Genomic DNA, 8,094 nt, shown 5'->3' on the forward strand with positions numbered 1-8,094 from the left:
AAAACCAGTGTCAGGCAGCTGCTGCCAAGGCCAATAAGATAATGGGTTGCATCAAAAGGGGCATAGATGCCCGTGATTAGAACATAGTCCTACCACTTTACAAATCACTAGTCAGACCACAAATGGAGTACTGTGACAGTTCTGAGCTCCTGTGAACATGGCAGACATAGCAGAGCTGGAGAGGGTTCAGAGGAGGGCAACTAAACTAATAACTGGAATGGGGCAACTACAGTACCCTGAAAGATTATCAACATTAGGGTTATTCACTTTAGAAAAAAGACGACTGAGAGGAGATCTAATTACTCTGTATAAATATATCAGGGGTCAGTACAGAGATCTCTCCCATCATCTGTTTATCCCCAGGACTGTGACTGTGACGAGGGGACATCCTCTGCGTCTGGAGGAAAGAAAGTTTGTACACAAACATAGAAGAGGATTCTTTACAGTAAGAGCAGTGAGACTATGGAAGTCTCTGCCTGAGGAGGTGGTGATGGTGAGTACAATAAAATATTTTAAGAGGGGCCTGGATGAATTTCTGGAGTGTAATAATATTACAGGCTATAGCTACTAGAGAGGGGTCGTTGATCCAGGGAGTTATTCTGATTTATAGCAATTGGTAAAGCATATATCCAGCTCACTGAATCGACTTGGATCAACCATGTACACGGAACAGGCAGGTAAGCCTCTGGTATACAAATCAACACTAAAAAAGTTCCAGCACTCACGTTTTCTTTGGTAGCTTAACCACTTCTCATCTGGGCCATTTGCCCCCTTCCTGACAGAGCCTAATTTAGAAAATCTGACATATCTCACTTTATGTGGTAATAACTTTGGAACGCTTTTACTTATCCAAGCCATTCAGAGATTATTTTCTCGTGACACATTGTACTTTATGATAGTCAAAAATTTGAGTCAATATATTTCACCTTTATTTATGAAAAAATCCCAAATTTACCAAAAATTTTAAAAATTCGCAATTTTCTAAATTTCAATTTCTCTGCTTTTAAAACAGAAAGTAATACCTCATAAAATATTTATTACTTAACATTCCCCATATGCCTACCTTATGTTGGCATCATTTTGGAAATATCATTTTATTTTTTTAGGATTTTAGAAGGCGTAGAAGTTTAGAAGCAATTGTTACAATTTTTAAGAGAATTGCCAGAACCCACTTTTTAAGGACCAGTTCAGGTCTGAGGTCACTTTGTGGGGCCTACATAGTGGATACCCCCATAAATGACCCCATTGTAGAAACTACACCCCTCAAGTTACTTAAAACTGATTTTACAAACTTTGTTAACCCGTTAGGCGTTCCACAAGAATGAAAGGAAAATGAAGATCACATTTTTAAATTTCACTTTTTTGGCATTTTAATAAAAAAAAATCTTTAACACATCGAGGGTTAACAGCCAAACAAAACTCAATATTTATTACCCAGATTCTGCGGTTTATAGAAACACCTCATATATAGTCATAAACTGCTGTATGGGCACACGGCAGGGCGCAGAAGAAAAGGAGCGCCACATGGTTTTTAGATGCCATGTCCCATTTGAAGCCCCCCTGATGCACCCTTACAGTAGAAACTCCGAAGAAGTGACCCCATTTTGGAAACTAGGGGATAAGGTGCCAGTTTTATTGGTACTATTTTTGGGTACATATGATTTTTTGATCATTCATTATAACACTTTATGGGGCAAGGTGATCAAAAAATTGGCTGTTTTAGCACAGTTTTTATTTATTTAATTTTACAGCTTTCACCTGAGGGGTTCGGTCAAGTGACATTTTTATAGAGCAGATCGTTACGGACGTGGAGATACCTAATATGTATACTTTTTCTTATTTATTTAAGTTTTACACAATAATAGCATTTTTGAAACAAAAAAATTATGTTTTAATGTGTCCATGTTCTGAGAGCTATAGTTTTTTTTAATTTTTTGAGCGGTTTTCTTATGTAGGCGCTCATTTTTTGTGGGATGAGGTGAGGGTTTTATTGGTACTGTGGGACATACGCCTTTTTGATCACTTGGTGTTGCAGTTTTTGTGATGTAAGGTGACAAAAATGGCTTTTTTTTAAACCTTTTTTTATTTTTTTTACGGTGTTCATCCGAGGGGTAGGTCATGTGATATTAAATAGAGCTGGTTGTTACGGACCCGGCGATACCTAATATGAATACTTTTAGTTTTTTTATTTTACTTTAACACAATAATACCATTTTTGAAACCATAAAAATGATGTTTTAGTGTCTCCATGTTCTGAAAGCTATAGTTTTTTTATTTTTTGAGCGATTTTCTAATGTAGGGGGTCATTTTTTGCGGGATGAGGTAGCGCTTTTATTGGTACCATGTTGTGGGACATTTGCCTTTTTTATCACTTGGTGTTGCACTTTTTATTATGTAAGGTGACAAAGATTGCTTTTTTTGACACAGTTTTAAAAAAAAAAAAATATGGTATTTATCGGACTGGGTCGATCATGTGAGAAATTTATAGAGCCAACCGTCACGGACGCGGCAATACCAAATATGTCTATTTTATTTATTGTTTTCTATTTTTAACAAATTTTTTTAAATTCCTTACTTGGGGAATTTTTTTTTACATGTGAAACTTTTTTTTTTTTTTTTTTTTTTTTACACTTTTTAAAAAAAAAAAAATATTTTACACTGTTGATTTCTCCTGTAACTGGGGCTGACATAGTAGACCAGTTACAGGAGAAATACTCCCTCAGAGAGGCTTTACAGTGGTATACAGCACTGTACAGCCTCAGTGCAGGGCTGATCGAGGTCTGTAGAAGACCTCACAGCTCCTCACTAACCCGGCCCCGGCGGTCACATGACCACCGGGCCGGAACAGGAAGCGCATAGCGCTATTCCAGCTCAGAAACACTAACCTGACTTAAGTCCTTGCCAGAACATTGCTGCCACCTGATGGTGAACATGTAGAATGACAACAATATACATTTAACAAGATTCAAATGTTTAGAGAGGGCTCACTTACTAGTCAAGAATGGTATGGGTGCTCCTACAAAAAAGGATTCACCCAATCCTCTAAAAATGATTAAGGGAAAAGATATAAAGTAGTAGGGCACACCACCACTTGGTACCACAAGGAGAGTTGGTATAACAATATTTTATTCTTATTCGTTGTGACATATAATATTATTCAAACATACTAAAATACATAGCTAAAATTATTACTTTAAAATTCATAAAACATAAGTCATCAATAGTATAATTTAGTATAATTTACTGGAATTAAAACAAAGTTTTTGTGTGAAAGCAGTCTCTCCAAAGGGTTAATTAACCCAATTGATGTCCCGATAGGGGGTATTTTAAGTATTGGGGATCAATCTAATACTCAGATATAGTTTTTTGAGCAATCACTTATATCCTTTGTAATTTGGTCGCCACTTCACATAATCGCAATAGTACCGCTATAATGTCGCTGCCTATTTGCAGAGATGAACCGGAATGATTTTACTCACTGTTTTGGATAATGCCGGTTTTGTTATATCACTCGTGGCGTCCCACGTGTAGTGAAGATCTTTATAGGGCTGCGGTATAGTGCGGTTTAACTTGCTGAAAGGTTGGTGAAGGTTTCGGGATCCTCGGTGGTCGTATGTAGCCGTGCTGTCTTATAGATCACCTGGTAACAGATTCCTTCTGAGCTTTTTGTTTGTATTACGCAGGGTTGGTTTTCACCAGGGATGAGAATCTCAGCAAAAGAAGACAGATATCCAGCTTTTCTTTGAAACGAAAATTCACCGATCCCTTTCTTTAAGCGCTTTTGATCCTCCGGTTCTGTACGTTTGTCTCATGGTATTAATTACCATACGCGTTTTCGGAGTGGACTACGACTCCTTCTTCAGTGGTTGAGTTTCCCATGGGAATGACCAGTCTTTATATACCTGAACAGGTGTGGTCTGGATTAATTAGCTTATGCTGTGTGTAGGAAGTGACGTGGATTTCCTTTTGAATCTCATGATGACGAGATATATATATTATTTAAAAGACGTTTGTTTCTAATATTAAAAATATATTAAATCACTATAAATACATGTATCACCTTATACTGCAAATGTGCAGTAAAATACTTAAAAATAGATATAAAAATGGGTGGCATAAATATACCGATCGGACCACATTTATCTACATTTATAAATGCTTGTATATAGACTATGACAAATAAATTCCCATATTTTATGGTGTTAATAATGTAGAGTAGGGATAGAGAGTGGAAATGTGCGCCGCCCGCTATGCGTTAATTCTGCGATTTTTTATGCAGTGCGGTAAATACTCGTATTGCGTTTTTACTATAATTCAGTTCTCTATCCATATTAATACTGCTGAACATATATTAACCTTCATTTAAATAATACAATCGTGCATTAATTCTGTATAATAAATATATAAAAGTATATAAAATTATTAAAATCATTGTTATATCAAAACAACTATAATTATTTATATTGTAAAAAGGTAAAGGACAATGTAGTAGATAGCAGTCATACTAAGAAGGTTTCTCAAATTTAACTCTTTTTTTATATTTTTCTTTTTTTTTTTTCTAGAGGAATATGTTAAAACAATATATTTATAATCTCTTCTAGAAGGAACATACATTCAGTCTAATGGAAGCATATTTCGGAGTGAGGTATGGAGTGGGGGCCCCCCCACCAGGGGAGGACCCGGAGAACCTTAGTGACTCAAGGGTCCCTCCTCGGTGGGGAGCCCCCCACCCAGGACAAAATCATAGGAACCCATATATTTCAATATCTGCATTTAGTCCCGCTGGTAACAGGGTATTGAAATCAAAGATATGTCTTGATTCAATCCTCGACATTCTTTTGATATGGTTACCGCCCCTCCAGTCTGTTTTTACTTTTTCAAGGGCCGAGAAGATGAGTCCCTTTGGATTCTGATTATGTGTAGTTTTGAAATGGTTTGACAAAGTGTGTTTTTCATAGCCCTTCCTTATGTTCGAGATATGTTCAGCTATGCGGACTTTGAGTTGTCTTTTAGTTCTCCCCACGTATTGTCTTTTGCAGGGACATTGTATGATATAGATAACACTGTTGGAATTACACGTGAGAAAATCTTTGATCGTGTGTTCGTGAGTATTTGTCATGGACTTTACTGTGGATGTTTTTTTAGGGAATTTAGTATTTTTACAGCCCATACATTTACCGCACCAAAAAAAAAACTGTGGTGTTTGTCCATTTTTGCATGGATAAATCTACTTTGTTTTTAGTAATTTTTGGAATTGTCGGTGCTACCATAAGTGCTAAATTTGGTGCTTTAGTAAAAGTGATCTGTGGAAATTGTGGAACTAGGTGACCTATTATTTTATCTTTATTTATAAAGTGCCAATGCTTATTAATTATATACCTCACTTTTTTATGGTGGGTATTAAAAGGTAGAATAATCCTTGTGTTATCATCTTTCTGTTCCTTTTTAGTTTTTATATCAAAAAAAGACTTTCGATCCATTTGTCTTACTGTATCTATAGCTGTTTCCAAAATTTCTGTAGGATATTGTTTTTCTGAAAACTGATCTTTCAAAGTTAGTGCCTCTTCCTCAAAATCCTCTATTTTTGAACAATTTCTCCTAATCCGTCTAAACTGTCCTATCGGTATGTTTATGAGCCATTGGGGTAGATTACAGCTATTATACAAAATATAGCTGTTCTTTGAGGTTGGCTTACGATACGTGTTACAGACTAATTTGTTCTCTTCTATTTTAATTTGCAGTCCAGAAATTCCACCATTGTTTGGCTAGTCTTTCCTGCAAACAGTAAGTTACAATCATTTTTATTAATGTCTTCCAAAAATTTGTCCAATGATTCCTGATCGCCTTTCCATATGAAGAGGACATCATCAATGTACCTCTTCCAGAGCACCAGGTCTGTCCCCAGCTTGGGGTCAATAATTTTTCGCTCCCAATTCACCATAAATAAATTAGCGTAGCTGGGGGCAAACCTGGTGCCCATGGCAGTACAACATATCTGCAGGTATATATCTGAATTAAACCAAAAATAGTTATGGTCCAGAATATATTGTGTAACTATCTGCAGATATTGAATCTGTTCTATGGGTAATTGGTTATTATCAGATCCGGTAGTTAAAACAATCAGATCCTATATAAAAGACACAACTTCCATAATACAAACGATAGAAAAATTGCAGTATAACCCTGAATGGATTATAGGGACATTAGATGTACAGTCCCTATATACAGTGATAAACCATAAACAGGGTATAGAAGCTATGGGACAACAATTACAAGAAAATAACCAATTACCCATAGAACATATTCAATATCTGCAGATAGTTACCCAATATTTTCTGGACCATAACTATTTTTGGTTTAATTCAGATATATACCTGCAGATATGTGGTACTGCCATGGGCACAAGGTTTGCCCCCCGCTACGCCAATTTATTTATGGCGAATTGGGAGCGAAAAATTATTGACCCCAAGCTGGGGACAGACCTGGTGCTCTGGAAGAGGTACATTGATGATGTCCTCTTCATATGGAAAGGCGATCAGGAATCATTGGACAAATTTTTGGAAGACATTAATAAAAATGATTGTAACTTACGGTTTGCAGGAAAGACTAGCCAAACGATGGTGGAATTTCTGGACCTGCAAATTAAAATAGAACAGAACAAATTAGTCTGTAACACGTATCGTAAGCCAACATCAAAGAAGAGCTATATTTTGTATAATAGCTGTAATCTACCCCAATGGCTCCTAAACATACCGATAGAACAGTTTAGACGGATTAGGAGAAATTGTTCAAAAATAGAGGATTTTGAGGAAGAGGCACTAACTTTGAAAGATCCGTTTTTAGAAAAACAATATCCGACAGAAATTTTGGAAACAGCTATAGATACAGTTAGACAAATGGATCGAAAGTCTTTTTTTGATATAAAAACTATATTTATTATACAGAATTAATGCACGATTGTATGATTTAAATGAAGGTTAATATATGTTCAGCAGTATTAATATGGATAGAGAACTGAATTATAGTAAAAACGCAATACGAGTATTTACCGCACTGCATAAAAAATAGCAGAATTACCACATAGCGGGCGGCGCACATTTCCACTCTCTATCCCTGCTGTACATTATTAACACCATAAAATATGGGAATTTATATGTCATAGTCTATATACAAGCATTTATAAATGTAGATAAATGTGGTTCCGATCGGTATATTTATGCCACCCATTTTTATATCTATTTTTAAGTATTTTACTGCACATTTGCAGTATAAGGTGATACATGTATTTATAGTGATTTAATATATTTTTAATATTAGAAACAAACGTCTTTTAAATAATATATATATCTCGTCATCATGAGATTCAAAAGGAAATCCACGTCACTTCCTACACACAGCATAAGCTAATTAATCCAGACCACACCTGTTCAGGTATATAAAGACTGGTCATTCCCATGGGAAACTCAACCACTGAAGAAGGAGTCGTAGTCCACTCCGAAACGTGTATGGTAATTAATCCCATGAGACAAAAGTACAGAACCGGAGGATCAAAAGCGCTTAATGAAAGGGAACGGTGAATTTTTGTTTCAAAGAAAAGCTGGATATCTGTCTTCTTTTGCTGAGATTCTCATCCCTGGTGAAAACCAACCCTGCGTAATACAAACAAACAGCGCAGAAGGAATCTGTTACCAGGTGATCTGTAAGACAGCACGGCTACATACGACCACCGAGGATCCCGAAACCTTCACCAACCTTGCAGCAAGTTAAACCGCACTATACCGCAGCCTATAAAGATCTTCACTACACGTGGGATGCCACGAGTGATATAACAAAACCGGCATTATCCAAAACAGTGAGTAAAATCATTCCGGTTCATCTCTGCAAATAGGCAGCGACATTATAGCGGTACTATTGCGATTATGTAAAGTGGCGATCAAATTACAAAGGATATAAGTGATTGCTCAAAAAACTATATCTGATTATTAGATCGATCCCCAATACTTAAAATACCCCCTATCGGGACATCAATTGGGTTAATTAACCCTTTGGAGAGACTGCTTTCACACAAAAACTTTGTTTAAATTCCAGTAAATT

The sequence above is a fragment of the Bufo bufo genome, chromosome 1 (genome assembly GCF_905171765.1).
Source record: "Bufo bufo chromosome 1, aBufBuf1.1, whole genome shotgun sequence".
Taxonomy (NCBI): Eukaryota; Metazoa; Chordata; class Amphibia; order Anura; family Bufonidae; genus Bufo; species Bufo bufo.